Source organism: Geospiza fortis, unplaced genomic scaffold, assembly GCF_000277835.1.
Source record: "Geospiza fortis unplaced genomic scaffold, GeoFor_1.0 scaffold274, whole genome shotgun sequence".
In the NCBI taxonomy this organism is placed as follows: domain Eukaryota; kingdom Metazoa; phylum Chordata; class Aves; order Passeriformes; family Thraupidae; genus Geospiza; species Geospiza fortis.
The window spans coordinates 223,018-244,910 of NW_005054485.1; the positions used below are offsets into that span (position 1 = coordinate 223,018).

The following is a 21,893-nucleotide window of genomic DNA, read 5'->3' on the forward strand; positions in this document are numbered from 1 at the left end:
TCACACAAGGAAGGTAAGCACGTACTATAATGTGTGTGATTTAATCAATGCCAGTCAACATGTTTTCTTAAAATTACATCATGTCATACTAAACCAAATCCATTTGGAAAAAGATGCAAGACAGAGTTGCAGTATTGTTGCAACCCAATTGCCTTAGGTTATGGAACACAGGAAGGTAGACACTGCATGGTATTATCCTCATATAAGGATATAAAGTTTTATTGAATACATTAGGACATGTTCTGAAAGACTAAAGCTGAATCCTTGATCTGTCTCAGAATGTCATTTTAAACAGAAGGCATGAGTTTTGTGTACTGTTAGGTGACTGGCAAGGGAAGGGCAGGGGAGCCTATGCTGAGTAGACAAAAGTAGATGTAAATCATTATGCTGCTGTTTGTTCAGCTGGTCTCATGACCCTCCCAAGTGGCACAAAAAATCTGCATTATTTGGATGGCACATTGATGCCAAGTGCTAAGTAATGGCTTGATGGTTTTCAGAGAGTTAAGGCTGCTTATACTCAGATTTGCCAAAACTGCCCATATTATCTGCAGTATTCTTTCCAGGTGTAGGGTGCCCAATTGCTTTTTAGCTAGTGCTTTCAATAAGTGAATTAACCAGGAAAGGTTTTGCAGACACATAATTTGGGAGAGGTGCATAGCAAAGTCTGTAATAGAAAGTTTAGACTCTGTGTTCCATATTGACAATAAATCTTGCTGTTGAACAGATTGCCCAGCCTGTTCCCTGAAGGGAACTTGGACTCTCCCTCCCAGTGGGTCCTGGGAGATTTGGGGGAATCATCAAAATGATAACTCTCTAGTGATGTGATAGGATTCAATATGTATTCTATAATGACAACTTGATCCGGCCTAGCATTCTTCCCAAGGGTAGCACTCCTGTATTCAAGGGCCTGTTTGTGCTGTCTGGTGGAAACAACTGAATTCTGTATTCAAATTTAAGCTGTAAAAACACAAGCCTCATTTAAAATGAAACAGTACTTCCATCATGGTCAGAGTAGGACACCAGATAGGCATTCCCCATCCTCTCTTTATCTTCTTATTCACCTCTGTGCAACATTAGAATGAAAATGTGTTCTTGACCAGCATGACAGTAAATATTAGCAGTTTTCTATACTTTGGGCTAGCAGTAATATGAGAGAGTCCATGCAAATGTGTAAGAAGAGATCTTCTTTCCTTGCTTTTCCTTTATGCTACATGACAATCCAAATTAGACTCAGACCAGACATTTTTCAAGGTACCTGAAGAAGTACTCAAGAAAGGCTAGAAATATTGATGGAAGCAAGGGACTCTGTCAAAGAAGCTGAGCTTTACATATGGTGAGCTGCAGCCCAGCTGGTGGTAGATCAGGGTGCACCATTGCAGTTTGTTGACTGATGCCTTGAATGCAGCCTGAAACTCAGAAACAAGATTGTATTTAGAGTTATTATGATAGTTAATTTAGTTATAAATGTTGACAAGTTCATTGCATGGATTTTTGATGTTAATATGTAAGCTGCTGTACCAATATATTGGTTTTTAGCAATAAATTTTTAGCACTATCAAATTAATATTCAGAGTAGATTTCTTTGATGGCTGCATACAAATCTAACATTACGTACACTGTAAACAAAGCTCTTGCCAATTTTCTCTTAGACGTTGTTTATGTTTTGTATTACAGACAAGAAAAATAACAGAGAGAGGAAAAGCAACCTGACATTGCAGGGAGATCAGCAGAAAGCCTGATGGAGCTTGCCAGCTAAATGTAATATTTCAGAACTGATGATTAGTTAAAAAAATCCCAAACAACTAACTTGGGCAAATCAGGGAAAATCCCTTCATTTCACAGTCTGAGCGAGAAGGAAGGTTGTGATTTTTCCTGAATTTGTTAAGAACAGCTACATTTCAAGATGTGTCACTAAATGACAAATAGAGTCAGTATGTCAAGCCCAGAAGATGTTCAAGGCTTGGTGTATTTTGCCAGCAGCAAATGTGATGGAACGTAAGAATAGTGCTGATCTGCTTGAGAGCAGGAAGACACTGCAGAGAGTTCTGGGCAGTGCTGAGGCCATTTATTCAAGGATCCTACTCTTGGGTCACAGCAACCCCTAGCAGTGACACAGGCTGGGGGCTGAAAGTGACCCAGCTGAGGAGGACCTGGGGCTGCTGGTTGACAGCTGGCTAAACATGAACCATCAAATGCCCAGGTGGTCAAGAAGGCCAGTGGCATCCTGGCCTCTATCAGCAATAGTGTGGCCAGCAGGACCAGGGCTGGGATTGTCCCCCTGTACATGGCCCTGGCGAGGGCACACCTTGAGTGCTGTGTCCAGTTCTGAGCCTCTCATTACAGGAATGACATTGAAAGGCTGGAGCACATCCAGAGAAGAGTGATGGAGCTGTTGCAGAGTCTGGAGCACAAGTCTGATCAAGAATGGCCGAGGGAACTGGGATTGATTAGCCTGAAGAAAAGAAGCCTCAGAGGTGACCTTATCTCTCTACAGGAGAGATGAGGTTTTAGCCAGGCGCGTGTTGGTCTCTTCTCCCAGGTAACAGTGGACAGGGTGAGAGGAAATGGCCTCAAGTTGTTCCAGTGGAGGTTTAGCTTGGATATGTAGAAAAATTTTCCCAGCAGAAGGGTTCTCAAGCATTGCATCGGACCAGTGAAAGGTGAAGTGGGCATCCCTGGAGGCATTTAAATGACATGAGGATGCAGCATTCAGGGACATGGTTGGTGGTAGACTTCACAGTGTTAGGTTAGTAGTTGGAGTTGATAATCTTAAAGGTCTTTTCCAACCTAAATGATACTGTGATTCTAAGAAAAAAAAAATGGACTGGGGAGGGTCCAGAGAAGGATAACAAAGAGGATCAAAGGACAGAGGAACCCGTTATATAAGGAGCAGCTGGGAGGGCTGGATTTGTTCATCCTTGAGGAAAGGAGGTTTAGGGAAGACCTTAACACCATGTTCCAGTATTTAAAGTGGGACTACAAGGAAGATGAAGACTCCCTTTCTACAGTGAATCACATGGAAAAGATGAAGAAGGGTACAGGGTACTCCTGGTGAGATCCTGGTGAATTGGCCATGGGAGGAACATTTTTCACAATGGGAAAAATCAGCAATTGCAGTAGTTTCTCTAGGACAGTGGTGAATGCTCCAGGGTTGGTGACTTTTAATAGTCATCTGGATGGGCTTCTGGTCCATCTTGCCTAGCCTGTGCTTTTGTCAAGAAAATTTTGGACCAAATAATATTTGAGGTTACTTTCAACCTGATGTTCTATGTTCTCTGAAAAGCAAAAGGCAGAAGAGTACAGGGCATGTATACTGTGGTAACCTAGAAACTAATTAAAAGAAGCTCTTTGTCTAGGTTCTATATATGTGCTAGTTTGAAGGTTATCTTGTCTTCTGATGACTAATTTGTGGTCAGGGGAACTTGTGAAGGGATAATTGTTCCCAAGGCAGGAAGCACTGAGGTTTCTGAAGGATTAGAGGAAAAGTTCAATACTGGCAGTTTTAGTCTATCCCAAAAATTGTGTCAGAAGTTACCACTTTTGTTTCTTCTCAGAATCCTGTTCAGCTGATAATACATTGTAAGCACTAGGCTTCCTGTTATTAGGAGATCTGTTGTTTTATTAGTGCTCGGAGATGTAATATGTTCCACTGTGTACTGAAGTCAGTAAGTGTCTCTTCACTGTTTTTGTTGCAACTTTTGCTTCAGCATGAGTCAGACTTTCTCTAGTTGGAATACTCACTCTGGCCTGAATCGGTTAGCAAATTCATTACTTCTCCAAGATTGTCCCCGTACATCACAAGAATTTTGGTCCTTCTGATGTTTCCCCAGTTTCTTTAAACACAGGCCCTCTGTGAGAGACTGTCTCTACAAACCCTGGCGTTGTATGGAGAGATTTGAATGTTTTGTTTGTAATATTTTCACTTTGGAGCATACTAAATATTTTCTCCTTGGTTAGCCTGGCAAGGATAAGAACAAAGCTAGTTGTGAAAAATCTTGGCTTGATAGTCCTTAATGATCTAGGTGGAGCTAGAAAAGATATACTGCCAGAAATGGTCTGTGGTGCTACTGAGACTAAGACTGGATGCTCTATTATGGAGCAGTCTTATGGAATGATTTGACATCCTTTGTGGCTGTTAGTGGTGTTTGTGGGGCCTGGGCCAGCAGGAACTCATTATAACTAGCAACAGTAACTGCTTTTGAGAGTAGTCACTTAATACTAAGCTGGAGTCTCTTATTATTGTAGCCTGAAGTATACATTGGATAACTCAGAGTCTATTATTAGGAAACTGTATTTTGTATAGTCCTAGTACTCTTGTACTAGGCAGTGCGGTCTCAAAGAAAAGTTACTAGATGAATATGAAAATACACCAGTATAACTACCTAATTATATATGTACATAATTATGCTGATAATATGACTGCACCCAAAGACAGTCAGGCTTTGTATCAAAGTGCCTTATACCCTTTTAACCTGTTTTTTTTCCTGGCCTGGAATTAATTAACAGTGGATTGGAAGCACCTTTATATTAGTGTGTATTTCATAGCAAAATTCCTTGTACAGCTGAATATATTGAAGGGTCAAAAAAGTGTCATTCATCTGCTTCACTGACACTGGGGGCCTCACAAACAGATCGAATTGGCTGGTTTGGTTTCATAGTCATCCTGGATCACAGCCATGTGGTTGGAATTGAAGACTTTAGGAAGATAATTTCTGGTAGGAAAAAGAAGGGACGGGAATTAATGCCTGAACATAATGAATCCTAGCTATATAGATGTGGTCTGTACACAGCAAAGAGGATGGCTTTTTGAAAAGAGCTAAATTGCTATGGGATTCTTGAGGCTTTTGAAAAATGGTCTGGTTTTATGTTCAGCCTCACATGCTGTGAAGCAAATAGTGCAAGATGTGCTTCCATGGATGTTGATGTCCTCAGTACAGCAATTTCTTCTGTCACAGGTTCCCATCCATAGAATCACAAAATATTTAGGTTTGGAAGGGACCCTAAAGATCCTTGAGTTCCAACCCCCTGCCCTGTGCAGGGACACCATTCACTAAGTCAGGTTGTTTAGGACCCCATTCAACTGAACTGAAATGCAGCCAGAGGTGGGGCATTCACATCTTCTCACTGGTAACCTGTGCCAGTGCCTCATTACCCTCACAGTAAAGAATTTCCTCCTAACATCTAGTCTAAAGCTGTTCTATGTCAGTTTAAAATTTTCAGTTTATTGTCCCTTGTCTATCCATATAAAATGTCCCTCTCCCTACTTTTTTATGAGACCCCTAAAGGTGCTGAAAAGCTGTAATGTGGTCTCCTTCATCTCAGCCTCTTCTCCAGGCTGAACAACTTCAGCTTTCTTGGTTTGTCTTCATAGGAGATGTGCTCCATCCCTCTGATCATCTTTGTGATCTTTCTCTGGACCCACTCCAACAGGTTCATGTCTTGTGTTGAAGAACTCAGACAGTACTCCAGGTGGGTCTTCATGAGGGCAAAGTAGAGGAGGAAAATCACCTCCCTTTACCAGCTGGCCACACTACTTTTGATGCATCCCAGGATGCAGTTGGCTTTTTGAGCTACACGGGTGTCTCGTGTCTGGCTTCTCATGCATGAGAACCCACAAGTCCTTCTCCCCAGGGCTGCACTCAGTGAGTGAGTTTATCTCCCAGTCTGTATTTATATCTGGGGTTGCTGATCCAGGTGCAGCACCTGGACTTGTTGAATTTCATGAAGTTCTTAGGCTCAGTTCTCAAGTTTGACTGGATCCATTTGGATGGCATCCCATCCTTTGTTGTGTCAGCTGCACTGCTCAGCTTTGTGTCATCTCCAAACCTGCTGGGGATGCTCTCAGTCCCACTGTCTGTGCCATTGATGAGGACACTGAAGAGCACCAGTCCCAGCAGAGAGCTCTGAAGGACATCACTTGTCATGGCTTCCACCTGGACAGACAGCACAACTCTCTGGTGGCATCCATCCTGCCAATTCCCTATCCACTGAATAGTCCATTTATTAAATCCATGTCTCTCTCGCCTGCATATAAGGATGTGATATGGGACTGTACTGATGTTCTTACAGAAGTCTAGGTAGGTGACATTTGTCGGTCTTTGCCATCACTCCATCATAGAAGGCCACCAGATTGATCAGGCACAATTTGCCTACAGTAAGGTAAGTTGGCTGTCTCAGGTCACTTTTGTGTCTTTTATATGTCTTGGTATATGTGCAAGGAGGTATATGTGCTGCTCTGTGATCTTCCGTGGCACAAAGGTGATGCTCATCCATCTGTAGTTCCCTGAATTTTCCTGTCTCTCCTTTTAAAAATGGGAGATGTATTCCTTTTCCCAGTAATTGGGGACTTAGCCTGACCAACATGACTTGTCAGATTTGAGGTATAATGGCTTGGCAACAACATCAGCCAGTTTCCTCATGTATGCCACCAAGTTGTATAGACTTGTGGCTATGTAGCTTCATGAACCTGAACCTGCTCTTTGCTTATAGGGGGAGGGATTTCCCTCTCCCCCTCCCAACTCACTCAGAGGATCAGGGATTTGAGAGAAGTGGGAAGCCTGACTACCTGTGAAGACAAAGGGGAAGAACTCATTGATTACCTCAGCCTTCTCCATATCAATTGTCACCAGTTCACCCTTTTTGTATATCAGTGGCAGTACACTCTCCTTGGCCTTTCTTTTCTGACTGTATACTTATCCCTTACCAAATCCTGTTCCAGTGTTGCCTTGGCTTTCCTGAGCCTATTTCTACGCATTTAAACAGTATCCATTCACTCTCCATATATCATCTGTATCTGGTTCCACCATTTTACTCCTCAGTTTGAGGAGAAAACTGAGCTCAGCTATGCCAGTTTCCACCCTGCCATGCTCAGTTTCCTACACACAGGAGTAAAGACCTCTTGTGCTCTAAGAAAAATGTCTTTAAAGAATTGCCAGCTCTGATCAGCCCCTCTGTCTTTAAGGAATTTCTGAGGCAATCTCATCCACTAACCCTTTAAACATCTGGAAATTCACTCTTCCAGATTTTAGAGTCTGGAGTTTCTCTTTGCTGCCTCACATTCCTTGAGATCCTGAACTTGACCAGGCTGTGCCTGCTGCTTCCAGCTATAACCTCTTCAGGGAGTCCCTCTGCACTGGTGAGTGCCAGGCCCAGAAATGCTGCACTTCTGGCTGGCTTGCCTGACACCTGCACCAGAAGTTGTTCTCTACATACTCCATGAGTCTCCTGTGTTTCTTGAAGCCAGCTGAGCTGCTTTCCCAGCAGAGGTCCAGGTGGTCGAAATTTCCCATCATGATGAGAGCTTGCAAGCATGATGCTTCCTGTACCTGAGGGAAGAAGGCATTGTTGGTACCTCCCCCTGATCAGGTGGCCTGTAGTGAGTGGATCCCAATCTTCAGGAGAGCCCTGGAACAATTTACACAGGAACATTTGGGATTACAATACAGGGATGGAGTAAGAGGAATGAGTTGGGAATTCATAATTTTTTGTGACTGAGGGAAAAATATCAACCAGTGTGTATAATTTGATGAATAACTGCAGAAATTACTAGCCTGGCAGGAGACTCTTTACCTGCTTCTAGAAAAAAGCAGAGAAGATTTTGGGCACCAGACTCCTTCATGGCAAGTTTTTCTGCATCCATATATCTCAGCTACACTGTGGAGCAACATTTAGCACAACAGTATGATCACAGGCAAACATCAAATGCATGCACAAAGTTAGAACCTGGAATGTAAGGAAATGCCAAAATAAAGTACAGAATAGAAAAATCCTGAAGAGATATGTTTTCCTTCTTCCCTCTTCAGGGAACAATCCACTAACTGTAAATGCCTCTTTGAGGAGAGTTTGTATTAGATAAATAGCTCCCCAAAATTTGCAATTCAATTCAGAAGTACTTGTGTCAGTGTTTGACAAAGCATGACCAGTGGGGTGCCCTGTAATTCTGTCACTGAGCAGATGGGAAGATGACGGATTCTTGCATGTTGTATTCCATGTAGACAGCACGCTGTACATCACAGATGAACCCTCCCAGCTGAAGTTTGACTACTGCTGATGGAAAAATACTGATGAGGTAAAATGCAGCCTGTTGAAATGGTAGGGTTATATAATGGGATTTTTTTTTTTAAGAATTGAACTGTTTTCAAAATTCTGGACTTTGCAGGATTAAAGAATGTACATCTATGTTCTTGCAAAAGAATGAAGTTGTATGAAAAAGAAGCAACTTATCTTTTTCTGTTAAATTATAAAATCTTTTTATGGATAAATAAAATGTTTTATGATGGGTTTGGAATTATCTCCTTGTCCTGCTACAAATTCTGATGGTGTTCTCAACTTCATGTTAATTTCTGTTGTGACCTTCAGTTTTATACTGGAGTATGTTAGTCTACATATTGATTTCCAAAAACCTTGGATTTCAATATGTAGACTTAACACTGTACTTCAAAATTCAGAAGTATTCTTGGGTATCTTGTTGATCTAGTTATTTTGAAACTCCTTGTTTGGTAGAAGTATGTTCCACATGTAACAGAGAAAGTGTTAACTTTCAAAACAAAATTACGACAGAAATGGCTCTATTTGGTTTTGGGGATGGTATCTTCCAGACACTTTTTCTGAGTGACTAGGTTGCTTGTGCACTTAAATTACTAGCAGAAATAAATATCCAGATGCTTAATTTGAATGTCTGTAACCAAAGAGCTGATTATCTTGAATAGTATGCTTATCTTCTTAAACTCATAAGCCAGTATGTAACATGCTCCACATGCTAAAGGATAATATTTTCTTCAGTCTAGCTCTGTTTTTCACCTTCACTAACAATTACTTGACTATTACATGGTTTAGATCTCATTTATATACTTAGTCATCCACAAATGCAGTTCATATATGTGAGGTAGAAATAAGAACACTAGAAAGTTATTTTTAGTTGCTCTGAAGAGGTCCATTTTAGCTATGTAATGTCAGGCTGTCATTATATCTTCCTTGCATTTTAACATCCTTAGTGTTGGATACAGCTTCTTCCTGAACAAGAAGGACAAAATAATCCCATTAGAAGTGAGTGTATTTGAGGGACAGAAAGGACTAGTTCAATTTTTAGCAAGAGATTTTTGTTGCAGCACTCAGTTCATCTGTGAAAGTGATGTCAGCATGATCTTTCCCTTGACAAGAGTCCACTCCTGTGGCCTGAAGGAATGTTTCACCATCTGGGGAAGAAATGGTAGCAAGCATTTTACTTACTGAAGGATCTTTCTGGTAGAACAGACTTGGTATGTCAAGCTGTTCTGATGGTAACAGCCCTTCTGAAACTTCCAAACACCAAAAAAAATATCCATGTCAGATAGAAACATTGTAAAATACTCACACAAATACCCACAGGCTGTTTTCACTTTGGGAAATAAATGGCAACAAAAAAAAAGTCATGTCTTGCTAGGATATTGGGAAATTCCCTTCCTCCCTTCCCCCCCTTCTTGCCTCCTTCCTTCCCTCCTTCCTTGCCTCCTTCCTCACAAAGGCCTTACTTCCCATCCATTCTTCCACTCCCAGCCCAGTCCTGAAGCCTAATAACCCATGGATATAATTGTCAATTTTACATTAATTCTGTTATAGGCTCGACATCCTGCATGGCTGGAACAGCAGTCCAGGAGGATCAAAGCACAGGTCATTTGAACTCCACATGTTATTGCTCCTTGTGGCTACTCATAGTGAAGGCTGTACGAATAGAGGAAGCTTAGAGTGCTGTTTCCCAAGATATTTTTCCAGTTTCCAGCCATTCTGGTTCGGGAACTTCTTTGTCAGAAAACAGTTTCTTTGTATTTAGCAGCCCTCTTTTGCTCATCCAGAGCTTCTCTGTTCTCCTCTCCATGCCATGATAGTGCATTGGATTTGCAACATCCTGTGGCAAGGATCTTCACAGGGCAGTTACTTGCTTGAAGAACAACCACATTCTTCTGTTTCTTCAGAATTCTTCTTAGACTGTTTGAAACTCTTTGAAACTTGCTTTCTCCTTAGGTTCTGTGTAGGTCTTTTGTTTAAAAAGACAGCGAGAAGCCATTCCTTCTCCCAGTCACTCCCAATGCTGAGGAGCTCCAGCAAGGTGTCTGTTTCCCTGACTGGAAAGTTCCATTAATAGTTTCTTGTAGCCAGGCTGTCACATTCCTGTCATTCTTGATGACCTACTTTCATGGCATCTCACTTACCTTGACAAACAGTACAGACCTTTCATATAGTGCAAAAGGAGTCTAAATCACATATAAACATGAATGTGTTCATGACAGGTGATATCTGCTTGCACACCCCACAAAATCCTCTGTTCTTCTCTTAGGTTACTCCTTCAGACTACTTTTGCTGTAGGTGAATTCATAAACTTTATTCCACTGCTAGAAGATCTTTCCAAAGATCTTTGACTAGGATACATTTTTTGATTCTATTTAAAACATGTTCACTTCCTATAGCTGAGGATATATAAACTTTAAATATTTTTTTATTCATTTTTCCCCCCAAACATAGAGTGAATGGCAAGCTCTTGGCTTTTCACAGGAAAAAATGGGTGGCTTTTCAGTATTGCAGCCCATCTGTCTGCAAAAATGAGGTTGAATTCAATTGCAGTTGTAATCACAGACGAACTGAAAATAACAGTCCCTCCTCCTGATCCTTCTGGGAGAGCATTTATTAAATGTCTCAATGCTGAAACTGTCCTTTTGATATCTCTCCTTGTGGTTGCAGTTCTTGGTTGTAAGTGAGGATCCTAAATATATTTAATTGGCTATTGGAGTGACCAGTACTTGTTTCTCTATGCAAAGCTTGTAATTGTGCTTTTCCCTCCTTTCCTCTGCATGTGTCTCTGTCTATGACTACAGCACTACGTGTCAGCTAGTACAGCAGGCTACATGTTGGATTATGTTCCAAACATCAAACAAGCTATAGCTGTGAAAGGATTTTGATTGTGCTGTCAGCCTTGCTCCAGTGACCTTTGATTCCAGAGCAATACTAAGGGTACAAAAAAAATTAAACCTGAACAAGTCTCTTCATGGCAAATGATGCATTCTGTTTGTCATCACTGAGTTTCACCGTGGAAGCATGGGTTTACTGCATTGCTCACAGTAGAGTTCATACCAGTCTCTTCCAGTTGAAGCATAAGGGCCTGGGGTCTCTGGTAATGAAAGCTTTATATTTGGTCCTTGTGGTCCCTTGGGTCTCAAGGTTAGTGGACATAGATGAACATCCTTCAACGATGAGGGGGTTTTATGACATGGTAATTCCACATCCTGCCATAGTAAGTAGGTATTAAAAATCCAGGGCTTTTTTTCTCTTGGTCTGGGCTAGGGAAGGACATCACTAGTATTGTACAGTGAACACTCTGGTTCTGGATCTGATGACTCTGTAGATAATCACAAATGTGTTGAAATGCTCTGGTATTGCCCCACTGTCTCTTGGAAGTCTTGGGAACCCAGTGGGCTCCTAGCTGGCTGGGAATGCCTGGGTTGAGCAGTACTGCTAGCAAGAGCTTGGAAAAGAATGTGTTAGAAGACCTGCCCTGAATATACCTCACCTGGGTTAATTCAACTACATTAGCTACTACTGTGAGCATACATCTAGAGCAGGTACAGGAGAAGCTCTGCAGCTGCCAGAAATACTGTACTGGCATTTGACCACAGTTTTCTCTCCTCCTACCAACTGCTAATACTGCAGTGCTCAGAATCACAGCAAGGAGAGGTCAGTGCAATCAATGCCCATGTGTGTGGATAATTCCTGAGTCTAGAGGACAGGTGACAGAAACATCAAACAGGACCAAATTCAGAGCTGCAGAATTTTCTATTCAAGGTAAGCTATTGCCAAAGTCTCATGTTGTCTTCCAGTTAGTCCATTCTTAAGTCTGAATGATGCTATTTCTGCTTCCATTTAGGCAGTAATGACATATTAAGTCATATTTACATTCAATATAATCCACAGAGGATATACTGGGAAAAAAAAAGGAAAAAGATAATTTGACAGTGATCTTTCCTCTAGGTTAGAGACCTTGCTGCGGTGCCTCCATAACACAATTAAGCTACCTGACAAACCACTGAATACTGCACATTTGTAAAACAATTGGTTTGGTAGTAATTCAGATGTGAATCTATGAATACAAAGGACCAATGTGCCTGAATAGGATATCTATTTGCCACAAGACAAAAACTGCTTTTTAGCATGGTACGGGAAGCAATCATTTTATACACCAAAAGAATATGGTTGTCCTTTCTTCATGGCTCTGAGGGATTCTGCTGCCCCTACCTTAAAATGCTTAGAGACAGCAGGATATAGTCCCCTCTTGATTGTGTTGGATTTGATGTTTGGGTATTTAGAACTATATATGTTACTTCCTGCCCTACCTATACCACAGTGTAGTATCAAGTTTTGGGCTGTCCCCTCAGAGGCTCTTTCAAACTCTGACTTTTCTATTGCTCAGATAAGGCAACAGATGTGGCTGTGGCTTGTAAAGAGAACCTTGTGAAGGACTGTTTTTTACACTCCTGCTGCACCTTCCATTCAGGAAAGAAGAGGGATACAGCGTGTCTGGAGAACAGGCTTAGTAGACTTGAACCAATTGACAACATTGCCCAAAGGAAAAAGAAGTGATTGCTTGAGCTATAGCTGTCTGAGCAGCCCTGACCATCATGTGGAATATTTCCTTTGGAGCAAGGGAGAAGGTGATAGTCATACAAGTAATGAATGCAGGGTGAATGCAGTTGTGTTGCTTACATAGCAAGCTTTCTCCATGTAAATCAAGATGAATTTAAAGAGTCAGAGGAACAGTCAGAACAACTCTTCCCTTGTCCTTTTCACTAGATAGGCATACATAAAAATACATAAAAATATTTTTGCTTTAGTATTGTATTGTTACCTTTTCATTTATGTAATATTTCTCTGAGTTGAGGTTAATATAGAGTTGTGAACTCTTGAAATCTTGTTTTTGTCATCTTTTGTCCTTAAATGAGGATGTGAAATGTCAAATTAGGCAACAGTTTAAAGTCTTTCATAGAAAAGTTTTCAAAAACCATTTTCTTGTGGTTCAAAACTGTTTCATGCCCTTCAATTTTCTTTTCACTCTCCTGAAGTAAAAAGTACAGAAATTACATCAATTATTTTTCTTGCTCAATTATCTCCTGTTCCCTTGAGCTTTTCTGAGCAATTCTATAGACTAAGGTAACTCCATACTATGCTGAAAAATGTGTGGATCAATAGCAGGCATGGCCTATATATTAAAAAGGGTGAAAGAAGGAGCTACTGATGGAAGACTGAAAATAGAACAAGCACATCTTCTTCAGTCAAGGCTACAAGGTGACTTAGAGGAGGTCTTTGCCTCTTGAGTGTTCATCAGCCCTGTGGGACTTTCGTCTCCTGAAGCAAATTACTATGAAATTCTGCAAGAAAATTTACGTAACTTCCTTTAGGAACATTTGTATTGACATCCGCATATTCCAAATGTGTTGTGCAGTTCCCACAGATGGAAACTGAACAAAACACCAGGATATGAAAGAGGCACCAAGAGAAATGCTGAAGTACAGGCTTCAGTAGACATGAAGTTAGATAGCTGGAGTGGCCTTAGGCTTGTCAATAAACGATGAAGCCTATCTGGGGAACTGTCTCACAAATCTGTTTCTGCCCAAGTAAAAAGAAAGAGCAGCCTTTGTTTTGAGAGCGGGACCTGTATGGGTCTTCAGGACCCAGAAGCACAAATTGAGTAGGAGAGGAGGCTTACCTACAAGGTAGGAACCTGTTCAACAGAAAGAGACATGCCTCAGTTTGGGAATAGATCTTTCTCTTTCCAGATATTTTAAAGAAATGGACTTTCTTAGTCTGGGAGATGGTTCTTCTGGATGTCAGATTAGATTCCCTGCTCACAGTCTATGAGGCCATATTTCTGTTGAGGTGTTCAAAGGCCTGAGTTGCAAACTGCATATTGAGACCCTTGAAAAACATTTGCAGGCAGTGAAAAAAGTGTGAAGTCACCTTCATAGAGGGGAAGATAATGATGTGGACTTCAGAGTTGTGTTAATCAACACTAAAGGCTAAACCAGAGTGTGGTGTGTATGAAAAGAGACAATAGCCACAGGGCAAATATGGGAGCTGTATTTCCTGAGTCCAGAGACACAGGGGTTTACATTCTGACATTCTTTAGCAACATGCTTGTGAAGGCGACTTATTTATGGAAGTTTATGCAGAGCAAAGGTTTCATACTGGATCTGCATTGTGCCAGGACAAAGATTTTTCAGGTTTGTAAGTGAGAAACAGCCACCACATAGTAACTAAACAATGACAGTTTTGAAAAGAACCTCACACATCTTACCTAATTATCATACTTGAAGCATGAACAGCTGTTCAGCAGACCTTTCCTTTAAGTTATTTCTCTTGTTTTCAACTTTGTCTGTTAGAATATAAAACAATGTAATACATTAATTACTGCCTTGCCATTAATTTTTCTTATTACTTTTCAAATGTTTCAAATGTTTCAAATAAACCCCTAAATCTTACACTGAAATTGACTTCATTGTTTTCTTCTCATGTCAGTTTTGGCATCTTAGATCTCTTGAAAGCTTTGAACTTAAAAGGGACCAAGTACTCTAGCAGTGCTTCTTTTCCTATTTTTGGGTACTTCTACTCATTTTTGCAGATTTCTAAAAATAGTCCAGTAAATGGTATTGAAAAAGAATCCTCAATGATGTTAGGTGATGTCAAATCTGTTAATAAGCCCGTGGTAGTTACAACACAAGTGATTTGATAAGTCACATCTCTGAAATGATTTTTTTTTTAAATTAAGGGAAGGTAATGACTTTTTGGATAGTTTTTGTTCTTAAAGTCCTGGAGGCACACTTAGACATTTAGTCTTTAATTTTTTCTTCTGGATAGATTGGTCTGTTCCATCAGTGCTGCATCCTAGATGGAACCCTCACATAGAACTGAAATAACCCAAGCTGCACGGAGAGGATGGAGAGCTCCTCTGGCTAGCAGATACAATGCTTGTGTGTGTGTGTGTGTGTGTGTGTGTGTGTGTGTATGTTATGTTTCTGTCTGTGGGTGTATGAAGAAACTACTGAGAGCAACCTCATTTTAAAGAGTTCTTCCTGGTCACAATGTGTCTGCAATCACTGGTGTTGCTTCACTATGGAAGTTCCACAGCTTCTTATGAAAACTCTGTCTCCCCCACTCACAGCCTGCCTACTGGCCCTCAGGCTTGAGAAAACATGACTGATCACTGACAGAAATTATGTTAACATTTTTTCAGAGAAAACTTCATTCTATTCAGTAAGATGGGAATTACAAGCTCCTGACTTGAGTAAAGGTGCATTCCAAAAATGTTTTTCTCTGGTATAGTATCATCCCACTGAAATCACTGTAGCTACCAAGAAGCACCACAGCACCAGTGTATTGCTACACTGCTGTTACCAAGCGTCCACATTTCTTGACGTATATTAAGAAAATAAGTGAAGGTGAAGTAATTATTTCTAAGGAGTTCCTATCTTTCCTATTATGTAAGTATTTTTACCAGCTAAGCTCATTAGAGCTATTTAAACTTCACTTGCTGCTATGTAGAAATTCCCAATGACATCTCACCATAAGAGCTCAACTGCATGGTAAAAGCTCATAAAGATTCTTGAAAATTTGACTTCCTGTGTGAAGATGTTGTGTTTCGGTGATGGTTTAGCTTATGGCTCATCCCAGTGCCCTTATGCAGTGTCATTTCTTTCTGTCAATATTTCAAGGAGACAACCCATCTTAGAAAATCTTCAGGGGCCCAGGGGAACAGTTTGCAATCTCCCACCCAAGTTCCTGTGGAAGCAAACAAGGCAGCCATAATGTCTTTCTTAGGTGTGTCTGGTCTTCTGGTTTATTTGGTATTGTTTAGCTTGTTTGTTTGATTTTGCAGGTTTTGTTTTTCTTTTTTAATTAAAAAAAGAAGTTTTTTTGCTCTTAGTACTACTTTAAAAATTCATCTGGCTTTGGTGCTAACATATTATTTTAAGGCATCTTGTAAGAAATCATGGAATAGTTTGTTGGAAGGTACCTTTAAAAGGTCATGTAGTTCACATCCTCCTCTACCCCTGCCCCAGGTATAACATGACTAATCTGGAACTTGGAAGTCCATATAGGAGCAGCATTTGCCCCTCCATGGCAACAGAAATAGGTGACTTGCTTCCCACCAGAGAGAGTTGTCATGTTCTTCTGAATTCCTAGGTCTCACAGCTGTTTTCAGATAGATTTGTGCTGGCTGCCAATTGAGAAACATTCTATGTATAAGTACTAAACATGTCACCAAATCTACTGTTATGGCATTGCTTCAATCTCTGTTAGCCTTTCTTTAAAGCAACAGGAAGATTCCAGTCAGCAGGATTATTTTTCAGACTGATGTTTCTGAATAGACTCATCATCCTTGTCAGTCAGAAACTGCAGAGAAGACCATCATTTGCCAAGGCAACAGAGAAGGTCTGGAATCTGTCACTAGGATGAATTTAGGAAATCTGTTAGAGCAGCAGAGATTTACACAGTTAGCAATTTTCATTTTTATTCAGCTGTTCTTTCTGTGCCAAAGTGAATAGTTTCTCTGAAGCAGGGAAGCAGGACCGAAACAATCATAAATCACAGGCAAATACATACTGTGGTAAGCAGATCTACTTTCAAGTATTTGTTGGTTTTTTTTGTTGTTGTTGTTGGTTTTTTTTTTGTTTTTGTTTTTGGTTTTGGTTTTGGTTTTGGTTTTTGGGGTTTTTTTTTTGTTTTTTTTACCTGCTGGAACCACAAGCTGCATGTGACTAATGCCAGAATGCTGCAGTGCAGGTGGGCGCCTGTGAACAAGATGCCTATATTCATTTCTCCATCAGTAGATATCAGGCAAGCAAGTCCAGAGGAGAATTCTCCCACTGAGGTGGGTGCTTCCACTTGGCCTGAAGAATCTCATCCCAAGATCTGTGACTAGCTACAGTAGATCTCCATGAAGTAGAAGGGGAACCTGCTCAGAGATTATTTACAGCTGCATCCTAGCTGGGTCATAGCAGTCAGGAGGACAAGCCAAGCATTTGCCAGGGATTATTGATCAACACCAGAGCAGAAGGCACTGCATTTATGTTATACAGGGAGCTGTTCCTGCTTTATGGTGGTGGGGTTGCATGGAGTGTTCCCCTGAAAAAGGGATTGCACCCTTTTAGGTGTAGATCTGGGTCAAAATTGCCTGCATACAGCAGCTTTACAATGCAGACAATTAAGATGAACACAATTCCTGAGAAGGAGAAATGGGAGAACCTCCCAAAGGTGCATGCAGCAGCTCTGGAGCAGAGGCAGTAACAGAAACTTACATTATCTTAATTGCTGTAAATCTTCTTAATCTTAAGATGTTTCTTAATCCCTTAGCAAGTAACAAAAGGCATCACTTTGTCATTTAGGGAAAAGATTTGTGTCGTAGTCCAAAAGAACAGTGCGTGGATTGCTATTTTTGTGTAGCGCATCTGGAAATGTATTTCTACAATGTGCCTGAAAGCAAGGCAGAGTGTGTTTTAGCTAGGGTTGCTCACACTTTGCAGCAGAAGTAGAAGACTGTGGCCCTCCAGGTATCTTGGAGTAGTAATTATCCCTCCAAAAGCAGAGTCACGTTTGCACTCTTCAGCTGGCTGCTCAGTCTGCTACCCCAGAATCAATCCCCATTATATCTTCATCATTTTCATTTCTCTTCCTGTGCAAGCTGCCTGTAGCCAGTGGGGGCACAGTGGTTGAATATTCTCTTAGTGCTTGATGCTGAAGACTGATGATTGCTTTTGTTTCCAGCTTTTTGCTTTTCCCTCTTGCCACCTTGTAGCAGGATTTGACTGGCAGGAGGTGGTAAAAGGAGGCTCAGGAACCTACCTGCTGTGTGCGTTGGTCTCAGGAACAGAGATACCTCCTCCAGGCTCTCTTTGCACAGCTGCAGGATTTTGAAGACTCACAACCTAGTGCTCTTCTGCAGTGGGCACAGGCAACAGTGTGGAATGGGGAAGGGAGAGTGCTCCATCACAGTGCCTGTTTATTAAAATATCTGTGTGAAGTATGTGTGAGAGAAAGCCTAAGTTCTATCTGTGGAGGGATCTGAGACAGCAATGTGATGAGCTGCATTTTTCTGATGATGTGTCCCCAGCCCAAGGCATTTTTTTGGGTCAGGCTGACCCAGACACATTGACACTGCTAACACTGACCTTTGCATGTGCCTCATCAGGTGTTTCCTTGTATGACAAGTTTGTAGTTATGTGTGTGCTACTTAAACACATATCCACACCGAAGTAACACCTTGTATAACAAAACTGGAATATAAGTGATGTTTTAAAATTCTATTCTTTGATCCAGTTGTCTGTTTTCATCTTCAACAGGACTTGCTTATGTGAACTCATGACATTTCCTGACAATCTGTTTCCAATCAATGCAATTATTACTTTTATGAGTGACTGAAGCAATAGCTTATCCTAACAGCCTGCATGTCTTCAAAGGCAGTGGCAGAAGTGCTTCACCATGGTTTCAGTTGGACAATGATGCAGTCAGATGAAAATAAAACCCATGCAGAATGTGAAATGGGTTTACAAATGAAACTAAATTTCTTTCTTCTGCAAAGCCTCACCCTACCCAAGGTTATCAGAGGCAGCTGATAACCTTCCTGCAGCTTCTGTCGTTGCACATTTGTGTTGTATGTTTTTGTTAATCACCTCATAATGTACCACCATCTTGTAGTTATCAGCATGAAATGGTGTCATCTTACCAATTTTATGGGTATTTGGCATACACTCGTGTATCAGAAAATAATTGTTCATGCTGCCTGGTAGGCTTCATGAAAGGTCACAGAGCAGAAGGAGAATGAAAGAGTCCATCACAGAATATCAGAAGAATGTATTTCAGCTAGGGAGTGTGTGTTTTTTTGGGTTTTTTGTCTGTTTGTTTTGTTTTTCTGTTTTTTTTACAGCAGAGGAGTTTTGGAAGCTAATGAATGAAGTGAATATCTTATTCCTCAGAGATATTAACTGTACTGAATCAAAAGTGCATGGCACACTATAAGAAGAACGCTAACTCTGATGCGTACAAATCAGATACAACTGACAGGCCATCAGGAGTGTTTCACATCTTTCAGACACTGATTATTATAAAATGCAATACCTGCTTCAGCCTGGAAAAACACCTATAGGATCATTTTTAATTACAGATATATATTAGCCCAGTGCTGGTTTATTGTTTGTCATGAAATGGAAATTGTGATTGGTAAATAAAAACCTCAACAACAAATGACAAGCAAAGTGCTAGGTCCAGCTGTTCAGTCACAACAGCCCCATGCAGTGCTACAGGTTGGGGCAGAGTGTCTGGAAAGCTGCCCAGCAGAGAAGGACCTGGGGCTGCTGATTGATGGCAGCTGAACATGAGCCAGCAGTGTGCCCTGGGGGCCAAGAAGGCTAATGGCATCCTGGCCTTTAGCAGCAATAGTGTGGCCAGCAGGACCAGGGCAGGGATTGTTCCCCTGTGCTTGCCACTGGTGAGGCCACACCTTGAGTGCTGTGTCCAGTTCTCGGGCCCTCACTACAGGAATGACATTGAGATGCTGAAGCAAGTCCAGGGAATGGCAAGGGAGGTGGTGAAGGGTCTGGAGCACAAGTCCTGTGAGAAGAAGCTGAGGAAGGTGGGAGTGTTCAGCCTGGAGAAAAGGAGACTGATTTATCACTCTCTAGAACTGCCTGAAAGGAGGTTTTAGCCACCTGAGTGTTGGTCTCTTCTCCCAGGTAGCAAGGAACAGGACAAGAGGAAATGGCCTCAAGTTGTTCCAGTGGAGGTTTAGCTTGGATATGTGGAAAAATTTTACCAGCAGAAGGGTTCTCAAACATGGGAACAGACTGTAACAATGATATGGTAGAGTCAGCATCTCTGGAGGCATTTAAAATACATGGATTTAAAATACATGGAATACATTTTGCCACGTGGATGTGGCATTTGCAGACATGGTTGGTGGTGGACTTCACCATCTTAGGTTAGAAGCTGGAGTTGATGATCTTAAAGGTCTTTTCCAACCTATATGATCCTATGATTCCATGAAAAATAAGAGAGCTCCAAATGTCCAGGATATTGGACTATAGGTCTAATATCAGATGAAATTAATGTCACCTGAAAACTATGTCTCCATATAAATTTCATGGGGAACTTTTTTGTTTTAGTTAAAGTTGTATTAAAAGGACATGATACCAGTGCAAAGAAATAAATAATACTAAGTGAAGAATTCACTTACAAATATGAATTGCTATTTGTAAGCTAGAAGGAGACAACAGGAAAGGAATTCATCCATTTGTTGAGATTGATGTTGACTTGTGTGCAAGTACTGTACTGTCCTATGTAGCTAGAGAGGAGCTGTCACTGTGCAGAGATGGAGATTGCAGAGATAAAAATGTGGTGACTAAGATTTTAGCTAAAAATTATTTTAATAAAGCTGACAGGGTCTTGCTTTAAAAATGTACTTTCCATTATCCACCAAAGAAGACTGTTCAGCAGCTTGTAAGGTAAGAAAAACCTTTTTCTGTTAAAGTGGCTATCTACCTCATTCACTTTTGGTCTTCAGTACCCATCTGCAGAGTGAATTATAGGTCTTGCACATGTTACAACCTATATATAATAATATAGGCCTATATATACAACCTATATATAATAATATAGGCCTCAGATAATGTGGAAAAAAATTCTAGAGAATTCAAAGTGTCTCCATTTGGCTTTGTACCAAGCTGGCAAAAGGCCCTTCAACATCAGCCTTTAAAGTCTGCCTTGGTGTCTGCAAGGGAAATGACACATTACCATAGTGATGATGTTTCAAAATAGTTGGTGTTCTAAATACCTACAAATATCCTTAAATATCTCATGTACCTTTAGAGAGAATTTGTTCAGTTTACCAGTTTGTTTCCCTGTAAGAAAAACAGTTTTGTTTAGCAATACATTTTGTCTAGGGAGTAGAGGGAGAAAGATTGAAGCGAAATACCAGAGGCAGAGAAAGTTGAGTCTGGGGAAGGGGAGTGGGAATGGCTGAAGTAAAAGTCCTCAGGAGGTGTCTATTTTTCAGTAGTGTTAATTTATAAACAAAGTGAACTGAAGCCTTGAGTGCTCCTTTTCTACTCCTTCCCCTTACCCATTTGTGTTTCTGCCACTACCTAACTTGCGCAGGACACATGACCCGTGGCTCATCACTTGACATATCTAAATGAACCTCTTGTAATCCTCCTAGTGTCTTTCCCATGATATCAAAGAAAACGTAATTCTGAAGAAGATAAGCTTCTCACTGACTTAGAAATAAGCATCAACTCATAGCTTGTCCCAGGAAGCACAAATGCATACAAATACATCTTATCTCAGTTGTGTTAAGATTTGTGATGAGTGGATCAGGAAAAGTAAGGAGAGAAAGATATCTCTATCTACTCTGAGCTTTGAATTTCATAGAGAATTTCTTAATTTAATAAAATGTTAATGGTCCTTATCAGAGATCCTCACATTACCAAAAAGACCAGAAAACAGCATTCTCCAAGATACTATGATTTCTCAAATGAGCTCCTCAACTGAACTTGGCATCAGTTCTTTGTTTACAAAAGGAATCACTAATCCATTTCATTAGGTGTATTAGTTTTAGTTAATTGAGAAAATATGATGGTTTCTTTAGAGCTATTCAGTATTAATATTTAAGCATGGGGGTTTTTTGTTCATGGAAGTACCACTTTTGAATGTTACACAATACCTTCCTGGAAGGCTGTTTCACTTTTATTGAAACTGTAGCATGAGGAAGTCAGATGTTTTGGTTGTTTTTCCAGACATAAGCTTTATATCATAGCCTTGATGATGTTCCCTGATATTAATAAAACGTACTTAGTTCTGATTCTGAAGTGATTCTGGAAAAA

At 40.7% G+C, this 21,893-nt stretch overlaps 1 protein-coding gene across 1 annotated transcript in view; it reads left to right on the top strand.

The window, feature by feature from the left end:
* CPLX1 (complexin 1) overlaps positions 1-21,893 on the top strand; it is a 102,119-nt gene that overhangs the window by 37,579 nt on the left and 42,647 nt on the right. The gene's annotated exons all lie outside the window — the stretch shown is intronic.